A 15,464-nucleotide genomic window follows, 5' to 3' on the forward strand; every position below is an offset into this window, starting at 1 on the left:
CTTGGTTCCTCAAGTTTTAGGCCAAAATCAATTTCGTGGAGCACACATCAAGCAAGACATAAAGCGAAAGCAATATTCAAATACTTGGAAAAACAAGAATAAGAAAACTTCAAGTTAACATATGACATATGACTCAATATTTAAAGACTCAACATTTAAAGACTCAACATGACATACACAAAGACACAAACATGTAGCTATCATGCATTTAAAATCCTGGATTTGAGGCTCAAAGACTAAGCATCCAAAGACATGTTATCCAACCACATTTAGGAGCTTAAAGAGGTACAAAAACCGTAGCCAAACTGCCACAACAAAACCTGAAAACGTTGATTCACGTATTCTTGGCAGATCTGACCTTTGCTCACTAATTTGATCATAACTTTCTCCATAGAACTCCAAATGCGTTGGTTCTTTCTTTTTTGGAAATTAGACTCCAAGAGCTTTCTTTTGCATCAAAAACGTAATTTTTGAACCGCGGAGCAGGTACAGTTTAATGTTTTAAAATCGTCACATTTTTCTGCCAGCACTGTTTTTGTGTGTAATGGAAGTGGATTTGAACCATACAAAGATAGCTACAACAAGACAAGGTTAGCAGATGAAAAACACCATATTAAAGATAACCTAGGCTCTAGATACCAAATGATGAAGGATTATCTTGTTTCCTTTTAAAATTATGAATATGGTGAAGAGTTGTTTAAGGAAAACTCAAGGAAGTCCCCACTGGATATTAAGATAGCAAGCTATCTAGATGTGAAGGTTCATTTCCAAGAGTTCAATAGGAGAAAAGATAGTTTAAGGTGCTTAGAAACGAAAATAGCAAGAACATAACCAAAAAGGAAAATGCATTGAAAGAAGAAGAACAAATAAAATGGAAGAGAAAAGATAGTAGTGGTGATGGAAGGGGAGCACGCCACTCATAGAGGGGGCAAAGCCAAACCAAGCTCTAGAGATGAGTTTATGGTGCCGCCACTTGCATAGCAAGATAAGGCAAGAGTTTTTCCTCTCCTTGGGAGGAGGGATAGCTCACAAAAAAGAGGTTGAAAACAAGAGTGTTTAGTGTAGGAGCACCCCTTATATAGAAGAGTTTAGGGCCTCTAAGAAAAGAAAAGATACCTAAGGATGTCTCTACAAAAACCTAACCCTAGCTTCTAGAAACTAGGTCAAATAAGGTTACAAAAATGAGAGACAAAAGAGCTAACTATGGTGTGTGCAAGGCTAATTTCGTTCTAACACAAAAGGAGACAATGAATGTGTCTCATATGTCCCCAAAAAGTGGCCAAAGTGTGCTAAAAACAAAGGAGACCAAAGGTACATAGGTACACTTTTTTTATGCCTTTTACTTTATGCTTTATGCGTTTGCTTTACTCTCTCCTCCACATCATTTATGCTCCTCAATCACCATGCACCACATAGCATTTCTTTCTTACTCTTAATTAACCTACAAAACAAATAAACATAGATTAGCATGTTGGCTTAAGTCAAGTCAACTATAGTCAACAAGTTAAACCTAGTCAAAGGTCAACAAGTCAACTAAAGTTGATTCAACTAAGTCAACTTAGGGAATCAAAAATAACAAACACAAATGAAAGGGATGAAGGATTAGTGAACTTCCTTTCTAAACATGCTTAGTCTTCTTAAGCATGTGCCTCCAACCTTGGTTGGGGTCAATCCTTCATCAATTAATAAGTTTCAAAGTCTTACATACATTCTTTTATTTATGATTAGCAATTGGTAGTTGATATGTACTTAACTTTAGTGATCTATAAATCAATTGTTCCTTGATTATTACTAAAACATTAGATGATTTTTTCTCAAACAAAATGATATCTTTCACTAGTTTTCTTTCTTTTTATCACTTGTATAGTCAACATTACAATATCCCTATAGAGAAAATTTTTCTCGTTTCTTATAATTTAGAATAAGATTAGCAGTATTATTTAGATATCAAAAAATATGTTTAACAACACTTAAATGTACTTCCCTTGGATCTGATTGAAATCTTTCACGTAAATAGACATCATACATAATGTAAAGTTTGGATGTTGTAAGATATAACATGGATCTAATCATTTGTCTGTAATCATTTAATCCCAATGATGTGTTTGGATGTATGGGAGTCTTCATTTCCTTGGCATCTTCTAAATTAAATTTCTTTAGAAGTTCTTTTACATATTGTGTCTCATGGATAAAATTTGATTGTTTGATTGCTTGATTTGCAAACCAGGAAAGAACTTGAGCTCCCCCTTCATGCTTATTTCAAATTCATTAGTAGCAGAAAAAATAATTTCATTTACATATATTGGAAGTAATATAAAGTCATTTCAATAATATTTTCTAAATAATGTAGTGTCTACTTGTCCTCCTAAAAAACTATTTTCAATGAGAAACATATCACTCTTTCATACCAAGCTTTAGGGGTTTTTTTGTAGACAAAGTGGGGATGATATGGATTTTAAAAATGAGGTGGTTTTTTAATAAAACTTCTTCAATAAAATAATTTTAACTACTAATTGCGACAAATGATACAATATATGTATGGCTTCTAAACATGCAACATGTGCATATGCTTGTATAATGTATACCTTCTTGTTGTGAGTACCCTTTGACTAGTAGTCTAGCCTTGTGTTTCACAAACTTACCTTATTCATCCCGTTTGTTTCTTGGTACCCATTTTGCTCCAATAGTTCTTTTCTCTTATAAATGATTCACAAGCATCTAGACTTCATTCTTCTCAAAATGATCATGTTCTTCTTTCATAGCTTAGACTTCCATCTTTTAAAGCTTCATTCACATTTATAGGTTCAATTTGGGACATCATGGCTTCTTGATCATTCAACTTTGATCTCATGGTGAATTCTTTGCTTCGATTAACTATGATGATGTGTGATGAGTGGTGTTTCTTTAGATGAATTTTTCCTTTTGGTTCTTGATCCTTTGTAGAGCATATGATGTGTTGTCCATAGTATCGCCTAGTGCATTCTCTTGTGTTTTTTTAGTGTGGTATCGTCTATAATTGTGTTTGTTCTTTTTATTTGTTATACTTGCATGTCAAAACCAAGAGAGCTTCCAACTTTGATAATTTCTTATCACTCTTATGGTCATTGCATCTTACATGGATGTCTTCTTCGACATTAAATGTTCTAAAGTTACATACTCTATATGCTTTAGACATTTCTAAATAACCAAGTAAGATTCCTTCGTCACTTATGGAATCAAATTTCCCTTAATTTTCCTTTGTATTCATAGTGAAGAATTGTATTGCAAAAAGGATGGAAATAAGTGATTCTGGGCCTTTTATTCTTCCATAACACATTTGTAGTTCTTTTAATCAATGGTCTTATATCAATTTGCATTGTAAATGACATACTATATTAATTTCTTATGCCCCCAAAACATAATAGAGTGGAATTGGCATTTAACATTGTACGAGCCATTTCTTGTAAATCATGTTTTTTCCTCACAAACAACACCACTTTTTTATAGTGTTTTTGGTATAGACAAATTGTGATTGATGCAATAGTTTTCAAGCAGTTCTAAAAAACTATCATTTTCAAATTCCACCATGATCACTTCAAACAAAAATAATTGATAAGACCTTTTCATTTTGAACTTGGAAGAATGTGAATGACTCATCCTTGTGGCTTCAGAATGTTACCCAAGTTCATCTACTGTAATCATGTATAAAAGGCAAGCAAGCACATCTTTTAATCTTTTGGGTTAAATCCTTGTTTGCTTTGCTTGGAATTATGTTTTCATTCGACGATATCTTCCTACATTCTAGTTCATTACATTTTCCTTTTTAATGCTTCTTTTTAAATATTTTTACATTTCAACTATTCTTTCAATATTAGATATAGTTTGGATAAAGTTGTCATTGACACAATCAAATTAATACTAGTAAACTATAGCAACTTCAGTATTGCTAAGATAGTAGTTAACAAAATCGAAAAGTAACCCAAAGTCGTCTCCCAACGAACACGAAATTGATTCTTGACAAATTAGTCTCATAAAAAACTATACAAAAGGGGTTAGTTAAGTAATACGCGACAAAATAATAGAAGATAAAAATAAAGAGATATAAAATACAATGATAAAGAAAATACATTGATTCTACTACTTTTTCATAATAGATTCATCATCAGTCTCCTCCGCGAGCTCTCTAGGATCAAACAGAGGCACCCTTAGCGACGACATTGGTCATCAAAATTGGAGTCGTCGAAGTGACCACTTCAGTGGTATCACCGTAACCGCGATTCAGTGTCGTCACCATCAGTGCCCTCCTCCTTTTTCTGTTTCGCTTCCCGATTCTTGATGGTTTTGTGTCGTGAGTGGGTGCTGATTATGAACGTCTGTGGATTCTGGTTTTGGGCCCTTATTCTTTCTAGTTTTTATGTAAGTGGATATGAAAGTGATAATGGAGGGAGTAAGAATAATGGACTGGAGTGGAATTGAAAGATGATGGATTATGGTGGTTTAGTTGGAAGAAGGTTCAAGAAGATGAATGTAGGTGTTATCGATGATGATGTTGGACGTGAGTTGGCGATAGAGTTTGGGAGGAGAAAAAACAGAGAAGGTGTATTCGTGGATCATGGATCGTTGAATCGTGAGATGGTTTTGTTCCCTCTTCATATAGGATCACTTGAGAGTAACAGTCTCGACTAGAAAACTTCATTGATATAGGAGATGCATTCATTCAAAATCTAAAGAAGTTTTCTTGTCAAGAAAGAGATTTTAAAGATAAACTTGACTTGATCTTGAGTAAGAAAAGATAAATTAAAAAGCAAAGAGACCATGTGCAAAAAGAGAAACAGGAGAAGGAAAGAAGAGATAGAGAGGAAGAGGAAAGGAAAGAATCTGACAGGGCTTTGAGAGAAAAGAGGGAAAAAATAGAGCTTGAAAAGAAAGAGAAAGAAGAAGAAGAAATCTTACTCAAGAAAGGAGTGCTACTAAAGGCACCTCTGACCCCCACAATTCTCCTTGAATCAGAAATTTTAAAGGGAGTGCTCAAATCTTTTAACTCTTCTCATTTCATCAATAATTCTCATTTCTTCAAACCAATCTTTACTTTTGCTGAGTTTTTCAAGCCAATGTCCCTTCCCATTGCTTTAAACTGCTCAAAAGATTTTGCAAAATCATACTTTGAGTTAATGTTGCCTACTAGGTTTGAGACAACTCAAAGTACACAAAATTATTTTTGTGAAGTAGGTATTGTTCATCTTCAAGTAACTTTCAACAATACAACAAGACCTTCTTTTGTCCTCTACTTTAGATATACTATTGCTTATCAACTAGATCTTCCTTATGAGTATGGTGTTCATTCCACTTTCAATATATCTCATTTAATTCCTTTTGTAGGATCCATGGATGATGAACACCAAGATTTGAGGGCAAATCCTCTTCAAGGGGGAGGGGATGATGTGATCCCAATACGCCTAAGCCCAAATGCATCAACAAGCCCAAGCCCACCTTGAGGCCTAATCACTAGAAGCATGATGAAGAAGATCCACATGGGCCTCTCACAAGATGATCAAGTCAATCATGGGCTTTTCACTTTATTCACATGGGCCAAAGAAATCTACAAAATATGAGTTGATGCATGGAAGACCATAGTTTAGATTTAAATTGGACAATTATTTAGGCTTTGCTTTTAATAATGGTGTAAGACATAAAAATAGGTGTTACATGTACAAACGAGCTCGGCCCACTAAGAGTCTCCCTTAGGCCGTGACTTCCTCATGGATCATGCATCCCATGGAGACAAGTCCACACTCCACCCATGCGCCTCCTTCATCCAAGGGCTAATAGAATGTCTTCTTTTCCAAGTCTTCATCCAAAGGTTAGGAAGATGCCTCCTTCTCCAAGCCACCATCCAAGGGTGATGATTAAAGCTTCTCCTCCAAGCTTGATCTAAGGGCCAAGAATTAGTCTAACTTTTAAGCTCACATATAAAAGCCAAAAGTAGACAATTTGTACATTTTTAACTCTTTAAATTTCTAATAGAATGTTTGTGTTGAAATCACTCCCTTCTTCTATTATTTTGAGAGCATACATGGCTAACCTTCTCCTTCATCTCCTCTAGCCACCTTCCATACCATAGCTCCACTTCTACTCTTCATCTTCACCAAAAACCTTCATTGTCGAGAGCTCTTCTTGTTGTTATCTTCATTTTCGCTGCATTTCATCTACTTCTTGGTGTCTTCCACGGATCTCCTTCCTCTCATACGCCGAGGACGTTCATCAAGAAGAAGGGATGATGTTGTGATGAGCTTAATGAAGATGGTCGGGGTTCGTGTGTAATGGATATTTGATGGGTAACAAGTGGGGGTGTTGAAACTTTGTTATGTGTGTGTTGGCCGAATAGGATGGAAATGGTGCATGGTAGTGGTTTTGGAGAGGGCATGTTTCTATTTTTTTTGTTGCAAGGTGATCTATGGTGATCTATTGGAGGATGAAATTGATGTTTAAGTTGTTTCCCAGCACTCACTCAAGCAAAAGCGACATTGGAAGAACATGTTTTACTACAAAAGTAGATAAAAATGTAACAAACTCACACAATTACATCATGTTTATTCAAGCATTCAATAGCACACCACAAGCCCCACACACGTCAGATCAACATCATGCTCATGCTCTCCCCTATTTGTTGCTCCTGCCTCTTTGTTATGTTCTTCTCCTTTTTTTAATTTTTCTTCTTTTTCTTCAAAGTTCAACAAGCCTTGTTATTACCCTGTCACTTCCCTATTTCATTCATATTCTGTGTGGATTTTTGAAAATGGCCCAAAGCAAGATCCAGGTTAGCTTCCTGCCATTCCACCGACGCTGCCATATAGGTGCAGCAGTGATACAACTACCCATAATTTCCTTTCTCATGCCAAGTCTCAAAAGTGGGACAAAATGAAAAATCAGACATTTTTCCTTCCACGTGGGCGCATAGTAGGAACAGTTGTTTAACTTTCATTTCATATTATATATATATATATATATATATATATATATATATATATATATATATATTAAAAGAATGAAAACAAAATGGCGTGAAAATAAAATAAGATGAAAATTGAAATTAAAACTAAAATAACATAAAATAAAAAAAATAAGATAAAATAAAGTTAAAAAGTACATAAAAACAAAATAACATAAAATAAATTAAATTAAAAATAAAACAAAATAAAATAAAAAAAAATAAAATAAAAAGCAAGATAAAATTAAACTTAAAATAAAATAAAAGTACGAATAGGAATATATATCTACACTCAATTCAATGTTCACTTTTTGTAATTTATTTTCTCTTTTTTTAATTATTTTTTAAGTCAATTTTCTTTGTTATCTTGACGAAATTGGATGTTGACAATTGGTTGATAATTTATAATATAATTAATTAAATTAATTACTTAAATATATATGCTAAATTATCACCAACTAATATTTGTTTTAATTTTCTAAACCAACCATTTGCAATCTTCTAGTCAAAATTTGCTAGGAAATCCAAATATATCAATATTTGTACTTTAGCCCCTCTTGTGTGAACATTTGACTAGACTTTTGACTAACTTTGACCCATTCACTAACCAATAAGGAGTTGATGATGAGTCCATCTTCAAGAGAAAAGAAGCCATGCAGAATTGATGAGACTTCCATGGAGAAGGATGAAGGTGTGGAAGCTAGAAGATGAGTGAAGAAGTGGTGCAGAAATGATGTTTGGAGAAGCTCTTAGGTGAGGTTAGGCCAATACTCAAGGAAGGAGGCTAGAGGAAGCCACTAAGGGGAACTCTAGCCTAAGTTGATTCACAAAAACAAAAGGAGTCTGGAGTCATCTCAACAGAGTTTTCTCTACTATATTCATGGAGAATTTACAAGGGTCCTAAGCTCTCTATTTATACAAGAAAATGAGAGCTAAGTGGTCTAGAAAAGTGGAAGGAAAAAGGATCTAGAATGTGGTATTTGGAAAGGGAAGTGTGACTTGCCACCTAAGCAAGTCACATGGAGCATGCATGGAGGCGCTTAGGAGAAGCTTGATGACCAAGCTTTGCGCAAGAAGGATCTAGATCCTTTAGAAATGCGCTCTCCTTTTTTATGGCCCAAATCAAAGCCCAACTATCCTTTGGTCCAATTCACCTTCAAGGCCAAAAAACCCTCCAAGGTCGAATACATGGCCCAAAGAAAACCTTATTCTACTAGGCCCAAAATTAAACCATATTCTAATATTTACAAACATAGAGTCCTAGACTAGGGTTTCCCATCTTCCTTGGCCTATGTGATGTTGATCTTGGGCCTTGCATATGCATTTGAGGTCCATTCCTCTTGTATTCTCCTAGTCATTTCTCTTGTTGTAGGTCCCTTGGCTACAAGCATTTCATCATCCCCTCCTTCTTAAGAAGGATTTTTCCTCAAATTTGTAGTCTCTACCCCATCATTTATACCACCTGTAAATAATAGCGAATCTTGACCATAGGTTTTGGAGGGGCCAAAATAATATACTCAAGATTTAGATATCTTTCAAAGAGGTGATATGAAACCTCTCACCTGCACATGTAATTATTCGAATCTTAAAGAATGGACGAACTCTCTAATTCAACAATTGGAGTTTTAGTATCATCCTTCAAAATAGGTGAAGAATTCAAAATATGTAAAGGTAAAATATGTCTTGTTTTCATATTCACAAGTGTCTATTTTTATCATTTTTAAGAAGTGAATCTATTCTTTTATTCTTTTTTAATATACCTTTCTTTTTTAAGTTTAAACCTTTTTTTATCAAAATCTAATAAGAAATTGAGAGATTTAATTATTTAAAAAAATTATAATAATCAAGTCACACTTAAAAAAGTCATGAAAAATCATACAGGACACAATTTTTTCCTCTATATTCATAAAAAAATAAATCTACAAAAAACTATGAAATGAAAATACTATTTACCTTAGGCAATAAAATGTTGCCCTCTGTGGAACAGCCACCCACTTTGGAGTTGAAACCTTTACCATCTCATTTAAAATATGCTTATCTTGAGAGGGATGGGAAAATCCCTGTTATTATATCTGCCTTGCTTACTGATGAGTATGAACAAAGGCTATTGTAGGTTATCAAAGATCACAAGAGAGCAATAGGCTGGACTTTGGCAGATATTCTTGGTATTAATCCTTCTTTCTGCATGCACAGAATACTCTTGGAGGAGGATGCTAAGCCAGTAAGGCAACCTCAGAGGAGACTGAATTCTCAGCTGATGGAGGTTGTGAAGAAGAAGTCACTAAGTTGCTCTAAGCAGGTATTATATATCCTATTTCTGACAGCACTTGGGTGAGTCCTGTACATGTGGTCCCCAAGAAATCTGGGATCACCGTGGTCAAGAACGAGAAGAACGAGTTAATTCCTACTCGTATTCAAAATAGTTGAAGGGTCTGCATTGATTATAGAAGACTAAACCAGGCCACCAGAAAAAACCATTTTCCCTTACCATTCATGGACCAAATGTTAGACAAATTGGCATGTAAGTCTCATTACTGTTTTCTTGATGGATTCTCTGAATATTTTCATATCTGTATAGCCCCAGAGGATCAACATAAGACCACCTTTACTTGTCTATTTGGTACATATGCTTATAGGAAGATGCCATTTGGCTTTTGCAATGCTCCTGGAACATTTCAACGATGTATGATGAGTATTTTTACAGATTTGTTGGAGCATTGTATTGAGGTTTTTATGGATGATTTTAGTGTATATGGTTCATCTTTTGATAATTGCTTGTCTAATCTTGCTAGAGTCTTGGAGAGATGTGAAGAAACTAACCTTGTTTTAAATTTTGAAAAATGTCATTTTATGGTGGAACAAGGTATAGTTTTACGACACATTATTTCCAAGAATGGTATATCTTATGGCGCATTGGTAGTGACTAAGTCATAAGGCAGTGTGCTCCAGATATTGAGATACCTTATGTGCTTGAGTTCTGTCATTCGTCCCCTTGTGGTGGACATTATGGCACACAAAGAACAAGTGGGAAGGTGTTAGATTATGGATTATATTGGCCTGCTATCTTTAAAGATGCACGGAGGGTGTATGAAAATTGTGAGCAATGTCAAAGAGCATCTAGATCTATGACAAGGAGGGACGAGATGCTTCAACAACCCTTGATTTTTTGTGAGGTATTTGATATTTGGGGTATTGATTTTATAGGTCTTTTTCCTCCTTCTTCTGGATTTTCTTATATTTTGCTTGTTGTAGACTATGTCTCCAAATGGGTGGAAGCCATAGCTACAAGGACTAATGATGCTCGAGTTGTTATGAGTTTTGTTAGGTCTAATACTTTCTATAGGTTTGGGATACCACGAGCCATCATCAGTGACCAGGGGACTCATTTTTGCAATAAACTGCTTGAGAACATGTTGAAGAAGTATGGGGTGACACATCGCGTTGCTACACCATATCACCCCCAAACTAATGGGCAAGCAGAGATCTCTAACAGGGAGATTAAAAAGATACTAGAGAAAGTAGTGAAGCCTAGTCGAAAGGATTGGGCCATAAGATTGGATGATGCACTTTGGGCATACAGGACAACCTACAAAGCACCTATAGGTATGTCACCTTTTAGGGTGGTTTTTGGAAAGGCTTGTCATCTACCTGTGGAGATTGAACATCGGGTCTATTGGGTCGTGAAAGCCTGCAACATGGATTTGGAAGAAGCAGGGAAAGAGCGAAAACTTCAGTTGCAAGAACTAGAGGAGATAAGGCTTGCGGCCTATGAAAACTCAAAGTTCTACAAAGAAAAGACCAAGCAATTCCATGACCAAAAGCTTGCTAGGAAGGACTTTAAGGTAGGCCAAAAGGTGTTACTATATAAGTCCAGGTTAGGTCACATGAGTGGTAAGTTACGCTCCAAATGGGAAGGGCCATTTATTATTACAAAAATATTTCCTTATGGAGCAGTGGAGATCAAGGACGAAATTTCAAACAGTGCTTTCAAAGTTAATGGACATTGTCTTAGGATATTTAATGAAAATCAAGATATGGTGAATAAGACGATGGATGGGATGAACTTGACTTCTCCCTCATACCTTCAACCTTGAAGAGGTAAGTACCATTCATACTTTTTCTTTGTATTTTATACATATTGAATACATGGAGGACAATGCATGGATAAAGTATGGGGATGTGGGGAGAAAAAAAATTATTTTCTCCTTTTTTCTGATTTTGTTTTCTATTTGTTTTGTTTATTTTTTATTTTTATTTTATTTTTTGTTGTTGTTTTTGTTTGTTTTCTTTAAAAAAAATTTTCTTTCAATAAAACATATTGACATTGGATTTTGGGATTTGATTCACTAATTGGAACGGTCATAATTCTGGGAAAATAAAAGTCATGTGCTATGAGTGGATTGTTATCTGTGATTTACTCATTGAGTTGATTTGAGAGTTTTTGGAATAAATCTTTTTGTGAAAGAGTTTTGACCTTGTGAGTTTTGAGCTTTATTGTAAAGGATGGCCTACCATGAGTGATTCCTATTTTTCTTGTGCGACTTGCTCATGTCTTGTTTATACTCAAATGTTTAGCTTGATTCTTGTATTTTGCATCTTAGGTGAATATGCATGATTTGATATAATTGAGGCATTTCTTGTTTTTAGCTACTTGGCCAAATAAGCTAACCATGACATTGATCCATTGGTAGCCTTTTGAGCTTTTAACCTCTTTTCTTGTTTAGAGCATATTGCTAAAACCTTAAAAAGAAAAAGACCATGTTTTTCCTTACCTTAGGAAGAAAGAAGGAGCTAGTGGATTATGTTAAGATTGGTTGAGAAATAAAGTGTGGGGGTGAGTATTTCCCCCACAAAGTTATAAAAATGGCAAAAGAAAAAAAATTTGTTGATTATAGAGTGTTGAAATGAAAAATGGTTGCTTTTTGAGAAAGAGCAACAAAGGATAAAAGAGAGAAAAAAAAATGCATTGTTTTTGAAAGTATGCTTCATAATTCTTCCTACCTTACTATTTCAAAAACACTAAAATCCTAAAAAAAAATTCCTACGTTTGCCTTGGCCTCGTTATAACCTGTGAAAAGTCCTCATAATTTTTGAATGCATGTTTTTTGAAAGCTATGAATATTAGAGTCTTGCTAAGCATTGAGAGTATTTACTTGCATGGGTATTTTGAGTGGAAACACAAGCCAAAACACTTGAGCGAATTTTGGTGAGAAAATATACATTTAACTTGAGTGTTTCACTTTCATATTTGATTATCTTGTAAAGTCAAAAGATTAACTCATGTGTGAAAAACATAATCTTTCCATTTGTATGTGAATGACAACATGATTTCTAGAAGATTGATCTATTTCTATTTGTATTCATTCCTTTAATCCAGTGAAAATATGAAATAAAATACCTCAGAATAAAGTTTTGAAATTGTTCAATTTTGTCCATAGTGCAAAAGGATAAGTGTGGGTGTGTGATGAGTTCAAATTTTTGCCCTCATTTAATCTTTAAATTTGGGTATTTAATAGAATTTTTGTGCTTAAGGATAGAATTTGAGTACGTAAGGTAAAAATGACGTAAAAATCGATTTTAGTTGCATAAAATATTATTGGATATTCTAACGTTTGTTAATGTAGCTGAAGTTTAATTTAGGTCATTAAAAGTGTGGATTTGAAATATTCAAAGTTAATAAATAAGTCCAAAATCAAGAAATTCTGGAAAAGAATAAATCAGGAGCTAAATGCACCCTCAGTTCTTATTTACACACTCCTCCTGCAAGTGGACCACAAAAACCTATTCTGCACCCCTAGTTTTTACTGTGTTACACCCCTCCTACCACTTAAACCCCACTCAACCAGATTATGCCATGTGGCAATCCTCACCTTCTAAATCTGTCCAACCGCATGATGACATGTGTCATGATCCTCCACTCACCAAATTGACCAACCATAAGCTGCCACGTCATCATCTTCATCTCTCCCATAAGAAACCCTAATTTCTCCTAAAACCCCAGCCGCCGCCCTTGCCGGCAGCAAACATTCTGACCATCACGAGCCACCACCTACACCAGGCACGGAAACCCTCCATCCTTCTCACGCTGTCAGACTCGTACCAACAGCGTGCCATTCAACCCACGACAGCCACGACAACCGCAACTTCACCACCATCTTCGAACAGTCACCACCGCAAGCTTTTTCGCAACGAACTCCAATCTTCGCAGCATCATAGATCTGTTTACACCAGGTAGCAGTCTCCATTTTCGTGCAGCACCTTCACAGAACACCATCATCTTCTCTGCGCAGCTGTGAGCAAGAACCACCAGATCTGCAAGCCACTAGCGTTTCACTGCCACAGCCACCTCCATTGCAGCTTCACATGTAAGACTCGTAGAATTTAATTAATTAAATAAATAATTAATTAATAAATGCGGGTGGGGAAATAATTATGACATTAAATTATGGTTGGTGTGACGTGGAAAATTACTAGCTCAAGTGGTTGAGAGTACTTTGATTATGTGAGAGGACTTAGGTTTGAGTCCTATGTATTCCAATTATGTGTTATTGTTTTATTATTTAAATCTATGTAATCATGTTCTGGTATGATATGATGTCTGAATTGGATTTGTTAAGCATGAAACATGAATTGGCATGATGGTTTGATATTGATTTCGCAATTGCATGGTTACGGGTTCAAACCTTGGAGAACCAAACTAAAAACTTTATTTTTGGCATTTTTGGCTTGGAATTGAATATGAAAGGGTGGGAAAAACCCTAGATAGTTGAGAGGCAGCCTTGGGTAGCTGAAAAACAGATCATAAAGGTCAATTAAAAGGTAATTAACAGTACCCATAGGTAAATTTTCGTTTTGGGTAATTAAACTCTACTAAAATCCAAGTTTAAAAGGGTAAAAAGTGGTCATAGTGAAGGTTTTGGCAAGCTGGAGTAGCAACCTGAATTAGGGCACGAAAATCAGAGAGATTAGTGAGGTTTGAGTGAGGTTCTTGTGAGGTTTGAGTGAGCACACCAAGAAGGGGGGACGTGGTGATTATTGGAGTATCTCAAACAAGTCAATTTAAGCGAAGGAATTCCAGGTTACGGGAGCTGGACTCCGCTTTTGATTGTGTTATTATTTTATTTCACGAATAATATGATAGTTTGGATGCATGATCATTGCTGTCTTTGTAAAATTCTTGTTTCTGGAAAATTTCCAGAAACCGCCTGGCGGGCTCTATATAGCCACCAGGCGGCGCATACCTGTGTGAGTGTTTTTTTGGGTTCCTGAAGGAACCGCCTGGTGGTGAAACCCTGTACTGCCAGGTGACGCAAGCCTGTAACATGTTTCTGGGTGTTCTGTCGAACTCCTTGGCGGTGATGAGTTTCCACCAGGCGATGCGAGCCTGTTGAGCTCGATTTTCTGTGTTTTTCGGTGTTTTGGAGGGAATTGATCGAGGAACTCGAGGAGGAGTGGTGTCTAGGCACGACGATTCAACTTGATTGTCAGTGTAATTCAGCGAAATGCATGGTTTAATTTGATGAAACAGTGTAATGAAATGGTTAGGGTTGGGATATTGGTAGATTGGTAGAATTAATCTTACGAAAGTTAATTATACTGGAATGGGGTTGTTGGAATTAGAGTGTGTGATGTCGCCTGGCAGTAGTACCAGGTACTTGGTGAAAGTTGTACATGAAGGGGATAAAGGGGGGGTTTCCAAGTTGAGGAGGATTCTTTCACAGGGGCTGTGAGACTGGGAAATTCTTTGTGCCGCCTGGCGGTGCGGGGCTTGCCGCCAGGCGCCTCCGCAGTAGTGTGGTTTGGGTGGTGGTCGTGCGAAACCTTGAGCGTTACAACTGAACTAGGGAGTAAGTTGGAAGGGTATAAATAAATTGGAAGGAGTGGGATGAGGTGATTAAAACAGATTGAGTTATAGTTGTGTAGGATAAAGTGAATGTTGTATTAATTAATGTTAGCTAAATAAACCCAAGTACTGTTTTAGGTAAGAATGGTTGAATTGTGAAACCTTAAGGTTAAATGGTAATGCCAAATTGGAGATTTGGGAGAAAAGTAATAAGCTGTAATGGTAAGTGAAGTTATCCATGGGGGTGTATCATTTGCTAATGGGTAATTAGAGAGTAGCGGAAGTGTGAAACGTATAGAGTATGACTGATATGATAAATCATGAGGTTAAACCAAATTAATCTTTTATGACTTAAGTTACATGATCTAAGGAAAATCTTGAATGTGGGTTGCTATAAATTATTGGGAGTAAGTGTAAGAGAGTTGTGGAGAGATTTTGGGTGAAAGCTGGTGAACTAAATTATAGAGTGGCCTGGTCGAACCATAGGAGAGTCAACTATGTGCTGGTTACTGATATGGCGCCTGACGACAGCGTTGAGACCGCCAGGCGATAGGAAAAACTCAGAAGGCTACTGGTGCAAGTGGCGCATCACGGAAAGGGGAGTTCCGCCAGGCTGACGGAGTAAGAACAGTGGGACTCTGGAACGGTGGTGCC

This window comes from Vigna unguiculata, chromosome 11, assembly GCF_004118075.2.
Source record: "Vigna unguiculata cultivar IT97K-499-35 chromosome 11, ASM411807v1, whole genome shotgun sequence".
Classification (NCBI taxonomy): Eukaryota; Viridiplantae; Streptophyta; class Magnoliopsida; order Fabales; family Fabaceae; genus Vigna; species Vigna unguiculata.